We start from the raw sequence: 14271 nt of genomic DNA on the forward strand, positions 1-14271 counted from the left end.
CCCGCAATCTGGAATAACATCGGCATTTAGAAGGCCGAAAAGATCATTTTAGCAAACACAGGAAGCAACCCCGGTCGATGGTTTGACGAACGATGATTTTACGACTTTCCACCCGGTTCCGTGCACACATTGTTGGGTGTGTTCTGCAATCAGAGGAAGGATGTCGTTGGCACATGTGTCGTTCCTTTCGGCTTTAAACCTTCTTTCGTTGTTGATGCATTTCTCCCGTGGCGACAAAACGTGACAAAACACAATGTTTCGAACCTGTCCATAAATTGCTTCCGATTGGGCTTCTCCGGGGCTATTGAGTTATAAAAATCGGATATCGTTGTTGTTTGCTGTTGGACGGATGAAAGGGAAGAAGCTCACATCCTTTTGATGATTATTTCCAACCGACCGAGGGCTAAGCGGAAACGGATATTGGAGTGTACCTTGCCGGATGATGAGACGAGTCCGCGATCGGATGTTTATTTCCGCGTTCTTGTCAGGAAATGGAATGGCTTCGGTTTTGGTTTCTCTGTGCGTAAAGAGTAACAAATGTATCGGCATAAGTAAACGAATATATACAATACTTCGAAGATGTAGAGCATTGTTTAGAAAGCTAGAATTGTTTAATTGCATGAAGAATATCTTCTTCTAAATAAGCATATATTACATATGTTATAATGTAATTTATTAAATTATACTACAACGTTATACTGGCATAAAAATGGCAATATTGAGATCGAATATCATTAATTACGAATTCACTGAGATGAGAATGTGATTATTTATTTCGATTAGGTGCAAAATTTAATGATAATGATTTCATGAGGAGTTTTAATGATTTTAGTCAAAATGAGTTGATTGCAATAATATAGTCTTAGAGATAGAACTAAAATTTCACTCATAGCATGATTAATATCTTGACAGTTCATCAACCATACGACTTCTTCGCCTTGGAAGTTGGTTGTTTTAACGAAACGCTGGCAAACCGATAAGGCAACCGCGTTAAATGTGACTCTTCTTCAACAAGAAAAGGATACTTCGACTCGCTTCCTTGAATCCAATCCATTTTTTATCCCTTCACGACTTTAAACCTTCTGCGTGGGTGTTAGTAACATACTTTTACACAGAAACTAACAAGTCCAAAGTGTGACCTTTCAAGGATCACCACCAGCTGCACACAGATGATCGCTAATGGGTGAATTATGTAAATAACCGGCTGCATTTCAAGGAACTCCCTGCTCCCCGGCACACATCCTTTTGGTCACGTGCAGCTGCACAAACGAATGACGCAGGAAAAGGCAACAAATCACGAAAAGATGATCACATCCTGGGGCACGATCGTGATCCTGCCAATAAGCGGGATTCTTTCTAAATCAAGCATTTAATTGAATTCTACTCCCGTGTGGTTCGGTTTTCCGTTGACGGTACAATTAAAATTAGGCATAAGAATGGCACATTCCGGCAGAGGACCTATGCCCGCCTAACCCAACCTTTCAAATCCGACGTCAGCTTGCGTTCGACGTCACCGTGATTCGACACTTTCCGGGAGGCCGTGTCTGGCAGAGGCGGACTGCATCATCCCTTCCTGCACTACCAATCTGATCTACCGTTTCCTGTCTTTCGGTATGTGCTCTTTGTAAAGCAAAGTTGGTCCTTTCGCCAACCGGATGAATGTCTCCAATGGATGTTGAAAAACCGGCCGAACTACTGCGAATGGAAAAGGAGTGCCATAGAAGGATTTTTTTTACTCATCTTTGAGGTTCATCGTATAACTGACTGTTAAACGGATGAGCGGATATATATAAAAAATACATTTAACTTGAAGTGTGTTTTCAGAGGACACTCGTGCACCGACAACGTTGCGGGTTTTTGTTTGCCAGCTTACCCTTCCCGATGTGGACAAATGGGTTTGGCTCCGCTATCCGGGATTGGATTCCGGGGTCACAAAATAAATACAAACACACGATACGACATCCCTACAGATCGATACATCCCGAGCCCGTACGGTAAACGTTTGCATCGTTGGAAAAAACAACAACTAATCCACACCACCCTAGACCACAGGATATCTGTTTGGTGGGCGTATCGAGTCCTTTACAACAAAAAAATATCCCTTGTCCCGAGCGGGAAATTGTTTGCCATCCCAAACACACGAACCGGGCCACATTTAACCGGCACGATCGGCAGATGACGTTCGACGATCGGTCGTTAAAAGGGCTGAAGCCGGACGGTTTCATGTCAGTGGGTAAATATAAATTCTCATATTTCCGTTCGGTCAAGCAGCCAAGGGTCGCCGATAGTTTGGTTTACAAATCAGTAAAACTGTCAAGGCATAAGGTTTATGGCGGTGGTCTAGCTCTAGTTCTACCACACACACGGAATGTTTCAAAAAGGACATAAATGTAAAGAGGACTATAAAAGTGCGCTTGATTGAAAGCAAAGACGATTTGTTTTATAGCTTCAAGGAAAGTTTAACGGTTTGTTTAATAATGGCGTATAAATAAAGGATGCGTCCAATTAGTGACGTATACTTGAAGACCGCTAATAAACTCAAAAAATTATCTAAAACTCCCTCGCTAAAACTAAATTACTTTCGAACAAAATATTTATAAATTGATGAGCTACAGAAGCTAATAAAATATTAAATGTATTATTTGAATGTTTGTGCTATTGCTTTAAAAAAGTGTTCGATCAGCTGTTTTACAGCAATAGTGTGCGTGAAATCAGTTGCACAATGAAATAATGGTATGAATTAAAAAATAAAAATAAATTTTATTAAAAAACTTATTCAATACTATGTTTGAAAAACTTTAGAAACAACAATAAGCCAAACTGCTAGAGGACAATCTTATTTTTAATTTTTTTAATTTTATATCAATTTTCAGAATTTTAATTTTCTCAAAATAATAAACTCATAAGCTTGAAAAAAAAAATCTTTAACATATATAGAAACAAATTGTTCATATTTATATAATAAGTTTAATACTATTTTACGATAAATATGCAATCATTTAAAAATATAAAGTTATTAGCCCATAGTGCCATTTTCAAGCTCTCTCTCTCTTTCTCGTCCGAATGGATTGTTTCGCTCACTTGATGCGTTGCGCACAAAACTGGATGTAAAGCATAAACATAAATTCATTCATTCTTTCACCCTCGGAAGGCAAACCTCGGAGAGACCCCGGTTACAACGCGTACCACGATTCCCATCAGTCGAGTAAAGATCGTTTCGTATCGTCGGTGCGTGTGTGAGCGCGAACGTTGCAAAAGTGCATAAGTCTTCCCTGTAGTGCAGTTTGGTTTTTGTTGCGCATTCTTTCACAATTTATTCGGAGGTCAATCGATCACGTGCTGCCTGTGTGATTACCGTGTACGGTGTGCGTTTTGAGCGAGTTTGGTGCGATCTGCATGCACCCGTTGATTGTCGTGGTCTCATTATAGTGAGCCTTGAGAGGAAACGTTGTACCGAAAGAGGCGCAGTGTAGAACCAAGAAACAACCTTCCAGTCTGCTCAGTGAAGTGAAACGGAGAAGATTGTTAGCTGTTGCTATAGCGTAACGCAACGATCTTACGATAAGACGCGATCGCGAACAAACGGTCCTACCTGAGGCAGGCAACTGGCAAACGGATAATCCCATCCATCATCATACACGGGTGTGCGTTCCTGTACCGGAAGAGTGCCCAAAACGGTTCCAGTGCGAATTAATCATATTCCGGGAAGTTTTTTTTTCTGTTTAACCCAGCACCCACAGGGCTACGCCCGGAAGCACTCGCCCGTGAACTAATTAGAAATACGATAATCAATTTGGTTAAAAATATTACACCATTCCATATTCGAGAGCCGTGCATCGTTCAGGTTCGGGAAGTTCTTGGTGTTCCCCCGGCGTGGATATCGTGTTTCGGGGCCACGTGTATCCATTCCTCTTCGGGTTTCGTGTTTGTTGGTGGAGAGAGAACACAACAAAAAAATACGTAAACCAAATCTCAAAGAAACAACATCTTTCACCTCAAACATCTGTCGTTGTGGACAACGGGGTGCTAGCATCGAAGAACACACAGTGAAAGAGTCCGGGCTCCGATAATCTCGGACACCAAAAAGGACCTCACCAAGTTCAGCTGGCAGACACGAAAGCCACATCCCATATTTGTAACAGCCGGTAACAGGCGAACCGGGTCCCCCTGGCAGTAGAAAACATAGAAAGTGAATCACGTGAACCGAGCATCGGTCGGCGCGCGGCATTAGAGAGTTGCAGCAGCCGGTAGACGTTTGCAACAGTTCTTCGGTCGCCGTTTGTTTCGTTCGTCTACGGTTACGCAGTGTGGCGCGGCACGTGTGTGCATCCAGGCCCAGGATTCTGCATCAGCACGGCACAGTTAAAGGAAGCTGTAGCCGCATTTAAAGCAGACGGGTTGCCTGATTTATTCCTCGATCGAACCGGAAACATCTGCAACCGATCGTACGCACGGCAAAAGGCTGGGAAGAGATAGTCGCAAAAGGAAGAGCTTCTGTGTCGTCTAACATTTGGCGACCTTTTTGGCAGTATCCGAGGTAAACCAGGTATGTAAAATGTTTGATTATTAGAGTAGCTCAATTTAGAAGCGAATGACCATGGATAGTATTATATTTTACATTATTCTAAACACATGTGTATTTATTACATTAATTTGCCTGTTTTTTAAAAGGTTTTATACGTTAATAGAGATATATTCTCATTGAATATTACGTAAACAATTGAAGCTTGTTTATTACTCTGATATTCTTACAACTTTAGTCACTTGTGACTGTAAAAGACTGTGGTGAATACTAGACAAAGAGCAACCTGGACCTCCATTAAAACTATGATTCATTTAAAACAAAACGTTATTACCCTTGATACCACGTGCGCCGTGAGTCAAACACTTTCGCTTGATGACGCCCGACCACCTTACAATACTCATACAAGCGCATGCATCATGTTTTATGGGAAGTAATTGGAGAAATCGACCGATCGCTCATGACCAGAGTCTTTCGATCACGTTTTTCCTCTGTCTTTCTCTCTGTCTGCTATACATTATTCCCAATGGAGTTTGATTTCGCACCGCCTTGACAAAGTAGTGAAAACAAAACAAGCACAGCTAAATAAATATTTCGATCGTGCGCCTTTCATGCCGGATGATGACGACGACCGTGTCTAAAATCAAAAAACCAACATCAACCACCAGTTGGAAAAATAGTAGCATACATTTGTTGATCTTTTCGTGATGTGATGTTCTCGCCACATGAATCGGTTCATCGATTCCCCGTAGTGGGTGCCTATTGATGACAAAAATGTGCAACGCGTATGGTGCAGAGCGTGAAGGAATGTTTCAGCTTTAAAGATCACTCCGAAAGAAGTCCGGAAATGAGCATGGTTGAGTGGAAACGTGCATCGAACGCTGTTGATGCAGACGGGCGAAACATGTGTTTGCTATGTTGCTGTAATGCAAAAACCCGAACACTCGGGGCTGGAGAGTCGAAATCAATTAAAACATTGCTCAATTTACACACATAAATCGTCACAACATGTGGCGTTTGCTTATTCTATCCAGATCCGGTTCCAGGCCGTTCCATGATTTATGAAAGCGAAATGAAAATAGATGAAGGGTTTTTCGGTGGATCGGAGGAAGTCACCAGTGGAACTCGTCGCCGCGTTCGTTCTACGACACGACAGGGAATGGGTTAAGGCACGATCAATACAAAACCGAAGATCCCGCATTCCCCCCGCGGCCCTCATGTATTCTCTGCTCGGTGTGAAACGGAAACGAATTCCCGGCCTTAATAAGTGGCCTTACTTGCGTAACTCTACTTTTGACAAGAGCACTCATTTCCTCCCCATTTTCACGATTTCGATCCCATTTTTTTTCGGGGCGGCCGGGCTGGGATTGGGCTGGCGCGTAATGAGAAGGTGAAGAAAATGATCACCCCACAGGAACGCCCTTTCATCCGGGCCCGCGTTTATTTGGGCACGACCTTTTGATCATTTTCCCGATTGAATGGCTCTCGGAGCCGGGCGGGGTCGGGAACTTTTCCACTCCAGAACGCCAATAAGCTGAAGGTGGCATTCTCGAATGGTAGGATAGGCGCACCGCTAACAAGATTTGTGTGCGTGTTGTACCCGCACACCAGCATTTGATGGCCGGAGCAATGAGCCCTTGCTTAATGAGCAGGAAATCTATTATTAATTTACAAAAATCATGCGCTTCTTCTGCATCCAGCCGCTTGGGTGGTGGTTGGGAACGGTCCGGGTGCTACGAAGGGGTGGAGGGAAGTTTTGCAATGAGCAACAAACGCCCGGCAGGAAGTGCGGAAGGGAACCGGAAGTCGCGTCAGTATTGTGACGATTGTGTTTGTTCGGTCGCAAATGCTGATGCTGTGAAGGAAGGCAAATTAGAGCGAATGCGAGTAAAAGGGACAGATTCTGAGAGCGATTGTTTTAGGATCGATATTCGAGCAGTGTTTTGTTTATATAAAGCGTATAAAATATGTCTGACGCAAGTGTATAAAATCAGTCAGACGAAAAAGGTTTATGCGCAAACGACAAAGTTAAACAAAATCACTCAAGATTAGGCGGTGGCCTCTAACCACCAATATGAAATGATAGAATTAGGAATAAAATATTTAATACGATCCTTGATCTTCGGATCTTCTTTTGCGACATTTCCTGTCACAAAGCTGAATTTACAAAACAAACATTCATACGTCACACTAACACACGATCGTGTCTCATTCACCTCGCCACAAACAAAACTAATTAACCAGCACATAAAATCAAAGCAAAAATTAATCACTGCTCTAACCAATTCCAAGAAAAGCGCTACTCGAAGACAAATTCAATTTAGATTTCTCTTAGATCTTACGGCACGATAAACCAACAGGGAACGCACACAGAAGGCAACCGAACTAAGGGCAATTTTTCTTGAGCACCAAACAGGGGAGGAAAAAGATCATTTCAAGCATCCGTCCGCCGGACGACGGGTCTCACACACACGCGCTTTGTGTATTACTCTATCTCTCTTTGTCTCTCTGTCTCTATTTTTCTATCTTATTCCCCCTTTTCTCTTTCGTTTCCTCTGCGCTTGGAAGGAAAACTCTATTTCCCGACTTTGCGAAAAGGGCAAAACCCCAAACGGATCTAATAATACTGAAGGTCTCCACCACTCTCTATAGACCGCAAGCGTGTGACCAACCTACCCCGATCGCATGTCTATTTCCCTCCCTCCTCCCACCCTCCAACCCTCTTCGTTAGTACGTACACGGTGACGTGTCGGTTTGGCTGAACCGCCGGCTAATTTGTCCGGTCTCGGCACTTTGTCGACTCATTTCCCGCCACCGAAGAGCGCTGGACATTTGCTGCGTGCGTGAGTGCGTGCCCATGTTCACACCGGCTGTGCGTCATTACACCGTATGCACACATTCAATGCGATGGGAGCCGGAAAAATGGACCACCACCAGCATCACCACCATTGACGGAAATTTCCCCAATCATATGGCCTTCTTCCACTGAAAGAGAGAGAGGGAGAGAGGGAGAGAGCGAGAGAAAAAATTCCCAGCAAGCAAAAACACATCAAACCCATTTCCGAAACGCGAACAAGATCATGCGTTTCGATGGTCGTTTTCTTCATTTGGAGCTTCCGTTTTACAGTTGGCCTTTTTGTTTCGTTTTTGTGGGTCCTCATCGCTTTATGGCGAAAACAAAACAGAAACATTGCGAACATTACGGCGGATGTTGTTTGAAATAGAACCCATCGCATGGACGGCATCCGGTAAACGAACAACCATGCGCATGCAAGATTCCTTTTCTCGATCGTGTCGAGAAAGAGAGAACGCAAGGACACACTCAAGATCGAAAGCGATCAAAATTTAGTTTTCTTTTTCGTAGCACACCATTCCAACTCAAACCGCACTGTTTGGAGCTTATTTGGCCGAGCATAAATCGCAACATTCACAGGCGAAGAACGGTGCACGTGGAAGAAAAGCGCGCGAAATGTTTTAAATATAGAACTGTCCGTCTCGGTGTGATTGTTTACACGCTGTTTATGCCGGATGAAGCAAACCAACTCCCACCCGGCACCGCCGCCATCCCTTTCACATGGGCCGGACCCATCATCACCAACAAATCGATCACGAACCTAACTTCCTTTCGGCTACGACGGGTTGCTTCCGGTTTTCTTTTGCTGCAAAACCGGCGAACCGAATGAAAAAGGGAAATTAGATCATTAGGGAAAAGTCGGACGGACGGGTTTTGGGTCGCTTTTTTTTGTTGTTACTGGGTTTTGTTTTTACCGATGTGTCCATGCCGGTTGTTGATGGGAAAACCATGATGCACGCTAATGATGTCGATTATTTGGACGATAAAGAAGGCTTATGAAAGCGAGAAGATAAGGAAAGTAGAAGGGTGAAAGAAAAATACATTTTGTTGTGTTCCATTCTAATTTGTTAATTTCTGTTCAATGGTTAAGTAGAAAGAACAGTTGAGATTTGTGTTCAATTTCCGTTTCGTCACTCGTGTCTGGCACTGCTATTGACACTGGTTGTTGGTTATGGTACCAATCGCTCGACTGTTGTTCCTGCTCGTTCAGTGATACATGAAGACATATGGCGAACAGTTACCAAACCCAATAAAATCTTGGAAATTCCTAAGGGTTTTTAAAGTAATCAAGAAATTTCCCACTTCTTCAGTTCAAAATTTTAAAAGCTTCGAAAGAAAACAAAAACGCACGAAGAATACATTTCCATCTGGTGAAAGTTCTCTATCAGCTATTCACATCTTAACGTGCGTCCCACATTGTATTCTTCCCCGAGCCATATAAGGTACCGTCCAAAATATTCCATAAAGGAATAGGAAACCTTCCCTCCCAAAAAAAAAATAAACCTTCTAAACAACCCAAGTCGGCATCTTTTCGCCTACGGATGCACTCTGCATGTTTAACCGAGGTGCTTAACATCCGTTCCTACTCTACTGGGGCGATAACGGGTAGCACTAGTCTACTGCACAACCCTTACTATAGAAGGGTTGTCCACATAGCTCAAGGAGATATGATAACAGCCACCCAGGGAAGGTTCGATATTTATTTTTGGAAGCGCCCGACATGCACCGTGACTCACGGGACAGTGCGTGCGCTAACGTTGATTCACGCCTTCAATTTTAGACGACGCATTGGGTCGCATTCTTCCCGACGAGAAACCGCCCCGTGGGCGCACTGCACACGGTGAGAATGGCCTAATTTCCCGACGAGGGCCCGGGGACGATGATGTCGTACGGCTATCTCTCGTCGAACCATAACACTCAAATAGTGGGCTGGTAATTTGGTACTGGGCTGATAACGACGGCGGAAGTTTTGCGAAGAATAAGACAAGATTGACAGTCTTCCTACCGCACTCATGACACCCGGGATGGTACGGACATCATTATTTTATTTGAGTTGTCCATAGAAAAAAAGATGATTAAATCAATTCAAACAACCTCAATCTCAACAAGGGACCTTAATTGATTTTTTGTTGCTACTTGTACAGCACAAAACGAAACCTTCAAAACTTTTGCTTCGCTCAGCGGCACTGATTTTCGATCGAGTTCTTTTTTGCGCACTTGTTATGACGTCTCCGACCTCCCAATTAAAACCAGTACACATTGCGGTCGCTTCCAAAATCGCAGGCCGAGCACAAAATCACAAAGACCCAACCCCCTGGCGTGTATTTCCATACACAACCGTGCCAGAAATGGATACTTCTCAAATGGGGTATTATGGTGGTAAAGTGTGTCACGTGGTTTCGGCACAGTTTGATGGATGAAGAAGAAAAAAAACACACCTTGACTCTACCACCTTGGAGCTTTTTTGGGGATCATGCGTACTTGTGGGGTATAAAAACACATAAATAAAGACGGAAACCATCACAAACGGTGGTCGTTTTTTGCCTTCGTCTGCTGAGTAGCTTCCTTTAAAAGTGCCTTTACCGTAATCAGTCTGTCGAAGAAGGGGCTTAAGCCCTATTCGCCTCCCAAACTTCGGTACCTTAGCCCACCGGCTTGTGCATCTTGCAACATATGGCTTTTTTTTGTTGGGGAGCTTCCCGGATTTTATCACAATTTCCTTCCACGCGCACCAAAAACGAAATCTGGCGAAAAACCACCCAACGGTAACTGTACCGTCTATTAGCGAACGGAACTGAACGATCACGGTGGTGGTGGGTTTTTTGTTTCGTTATGTTTGGCTGTGTACACGATCGTATTAAAAGCAGTAGATACAGCGTAACGCATCCCCCGTGCCAGAAGCGAAATTGCGATCCCTCCCCACTGTCCGATCTGATCTTCGCCCAAAGAGGATGGAGAGAATTTCCTTCCTTCGTTCCATTTCGCGGCTATCGGTGAGCGTGGCCCACCATCTCGCCGCTGCAAATTCTTTCCCAAGACTCACGGATGGTGAATTTTCCCACTTCTTCCCCCTTTTCTAGCATGGTTAACGGTAGGAAAATCTAGACGGAAAAGGTGAAAAGCGGATGCGAGATTATTAAAAATTTACTAGAGCACATCCATCACATCCTGTAAAGCAGTGCGGGGAAAAAATGTTCCTTTTTTCTTCCAGCACAGAAGCGCTCAAACTATTTCCGTTCACAAAGTTAGTTCAAACATCCATTGGGGGGGAAAGAGACTTTCGGGAGCTTTGGTGGCAAAAGAAAAAAAAAACAGATCATCTACGTAGGATTATGAGTTTTTGGTTCTTTTTAGTCCGAACCTAAGGTATTAAAATGATGATTTAATTACCCACAAAACTCATCTATCGTTCGTTAACCTACGCCTGCACCACCTTTTTTGCGATGTGTGAAGGTGTTGGGTCGATCTCTCACGCTACGATGGTGGTCAGAGCTCAGGCTGATCATTTTCATCAGATCAGTGAGCAAACCCTTTTTTCACGGATTCCCCCAAGAAACACACCTTACACCTCCGCCACCGAAGGTGAAGTGCAAATAAACAATAATTTAGCTCGCTGGAGCTGTTCAACTGGCCGAAGAACACAACCTCTCGGCCATATCACCCAACATCATCTAGGGCGGGGGTTGCTTTCTATCAAAATACTATTTTCCAAATTAGAAGAAGGTGCGGAAAAGCTGGATTTCTTGCCGCACAATTTCTCCCCCTCCTGGCAAACAGCAGCTGCACGGCAAAGAAAGCATCAAAGCGTGGAGAAGGAATTTGGAATTTGTGCGCGGGAAATTGTGAGGTTATGGTTGAGGTGAGATCGGCGGCGAATAACTTCTGGGGAACTGGGCGAACACTCAACCTGTTGCAGATCGACGAATGGAAATGAGGATCCCACCCGTAATGGGATCTCTCGTCCTCTCGCTCCAGCCCCCGCTGAATGCCAGCGCCCTGCCTCGTTGGGGGCTAGATTAATGTGGAATTAATTCACTACTCCGCGAGTTGTGGAGCGTCTTCGGGCGTTCGGGATCTCTCAAGCCACCGCCAGCTGTCGGGCAATTCCCGCAAAACAATTGGAGTGTAAATAACGGTGCTGCCCTCGATTTCGAAAACGGGGCCCCCGAAGAACGTTCGACATCATTATTATGGAGCAGAACGCGAGTGTGCGAAGGGTTTCCGCGTTATGCTCGGTAGGTTTCCAGTTCGTTCCGCACCCGGCGGTTTTAGAAATGTGAGAACCAACCGAACCGTCCTCTTTGCACCGTGGCTAGATCGTTCTTTTCCGCCGTACACCGACGTGTCTCGAGACCGACAACCACGGCACGGCTAGAAGAGGTGGATCTACTAAGACGCTAACGTTATTGCCTTGCGCAAGAACAATGCGATCAAGCGTGGTTTCTGTGGCGTCACCGTGCCGCCACAGATTTGCAATGGTGTGGAAGCGCAACAAGATGCATGTTTGTTTCCCACCAGTTGGCGCAGTTCCTGCGCTGAGAGTTGAAACTCAACGCCCGGCCTAATGTTGGGACGTTCTGGTTGCTCTCCACACTCCACTCCGATGGGGTCATTGTTTTATACTTGGGCAGGTTTATGTTTCACGTTAGCTTATATTACCAGCTGCAAATGGAGCAGAATGGATGTGCCAATGTAGCCAAGTTTTTGTGTTGCATTTCTCATGCTGCTAGTTCGTCGCTTGATTCATGCTTCTACAGAGTGATCCAGCTTTTATTAGCTTTTGGGAAGAAACAGATTTCATTGAAGTAAACCACTTGTTTACATCTTCAAGCTGTTGTCCATGAGTTTGCAAGAATATAGCATTTCACTGACATGACATCAGCTTTGCCCCTCAAAAAAAAAAAACAAACGAAGTAGATTAAAACAATTCAAAACTGCCACTTTCTTTCGCTTCGGGGCGGAAATTTGAGGTTATCGCATTCGGCTTCCAACGTTCACCACCCAATTGGTGCTACTGCTGATAGCACAAAACAAACTTCCGTATTGGTTTACCGGCGCCAATCTGGAAGAAATAAACCAAACCACTGATACTACCGAAACGGCTCACCTTCAAAAAGTCGACCAATTTCAAAATTATGCCCAAAAAAGGTGAAACACGGTTAGGACATCCACACGTGTACGGGGCGCGGTGAGAGTCGTTTTGCAATTAGGCTAATTTATACGGCTGCATGCTAAATGAACCGAATCAGACCAGAAGGCTATTTGCCGGCAGTGTCTCGTCGCGCCGGCTCGCCGGAAGCGCAGACACGCGTCAGTAATTTAAACATCGAACAAATGTCATTAACTCTCCCGTGCGTGTTTGAGTGACGCGACAGTGAGGCGAATGTGGTGTACTGTGCGCGGTAAGCCACCGGCAGCTCTAATCAGTCATCGTCACCGTTCCCTGGTGGGGTCGAGATTGCAAGGTTGGGATACTGATAAGTTCGTCCGAGACACTAAACGCTCAACGGGATGGGTCTTCGTGAACCTTGGTGAACTGAGCTCGACGCCACAGTGACAGCATGGATCACTTTGGATGTGCACCGGACGTGTCAGACCGGACAATTTCGTTTTTTATTTGGGAATACGATCAGACAGTAGGTCTGGGATTTCTTGTTTCGTCTAACTTTGCTTAACTCTCACCTCTTGCACAGACCGTACCAGCACATCCATGGAGCTTGGAGCGGACATCATTAGCATTGACTTCGGCACAGGTGACCGGAAGTGACGCAATTGAACCGGCGGAATGTCGGTCACCGGTTTAAACCGATCGGTAATTATGGTTCGGCAAGAATTTGGCTACCGTTCAACCGCAACGCATACACGATCAGCAACGTGGTGCGAAGGTGTTACGGCTATATTGGATACGGCTCACTCATCCCCCAGTAGCGCACTCTGTTTACCTTGAGCAGCCCGAGCGGGCAATTGAGTATGGCATACGGTTGTACGGTTGTTTGTTTATGTACAGACAACCAGCACCGGATGTGTCGGTGACCATGATCGAGCAGCAAAGGCGGGCGTCATGAGCCGATCGGCAATTATCGCATGATCGGGTTCACTGATGTCTCATTCATTCTGGCCGTGGTCGTGCCACGCTCCGTACAGAAGGGAAATGTGCAATTAAGTGAGAGGAAAAATGTCACCATTTCCTCTTGCCTAGCGGGATTGGGGGGCTTGATTGGCAGGAACCAGCATGATGTCGCTGGTTGGATGCATTCCACCAACCCGGTTCCAGGCCCGGATGATGCTGGGCTGTTGTTTGATGGGTACCTCGATCGACGGATATTGACGGACCGGACGGACCGGAACCGTGGAACCGGATGCATCAAGCTATAAAACAAAAGCAATTGCGAAGAAATAGACAGCAAGATGTACTATCAACGGATCTATGTCCATCTAGTGTTGTGCTTAATGAATCTTTCGCGATGAGTCATTCGTATGAATCTTTCGACTCGAGACGACTCTCAGAAGATTCATGAACGCTCAAATATTCATCTCGAGGGTTCATGTTCACCCTCTAATCTTCAAGATGAACTCTCATCCCGAAACATGATGCTATGATTGTTTCCATTCTTTTCGCTTCTGAAACAAATATATTTTGTGAAGTTATTGGCAAAACTATCAATCTGAGAACTGCAAAACCGGGTGTCGGAATTTGGAAATGAATTAAATTTTCCCTCTAGCTCTACTTACTCTCCCAAAAAAAAAGGGCCAGAAAATATAAACGACACACAAATAAACGAGATCATGCCGCTGCCTTTAACAAAATAAGCAATGAGAGAACATCCTGCTGCGAGAACACAGTGTGGCGGCAGGGGATGGCCTTCAACCCGGTTTCGGTTTCCGTTGCCTCGCG

Source organism: Anopheles moucheti, chromosome 3 (genome assembly GCF_943734755.1).
Source record: "Anopheles moucheti chromosome 3, idAnoMoucSN_F20_07, whole genome shotgun sequence".
In the NCBI taxonomy this organism is placed as follows: Eukaryota; Metazoa; Arthropoda; class Insecta; order Diptera; family Culicidae; genus Anopheles; species Anopheles moucheti.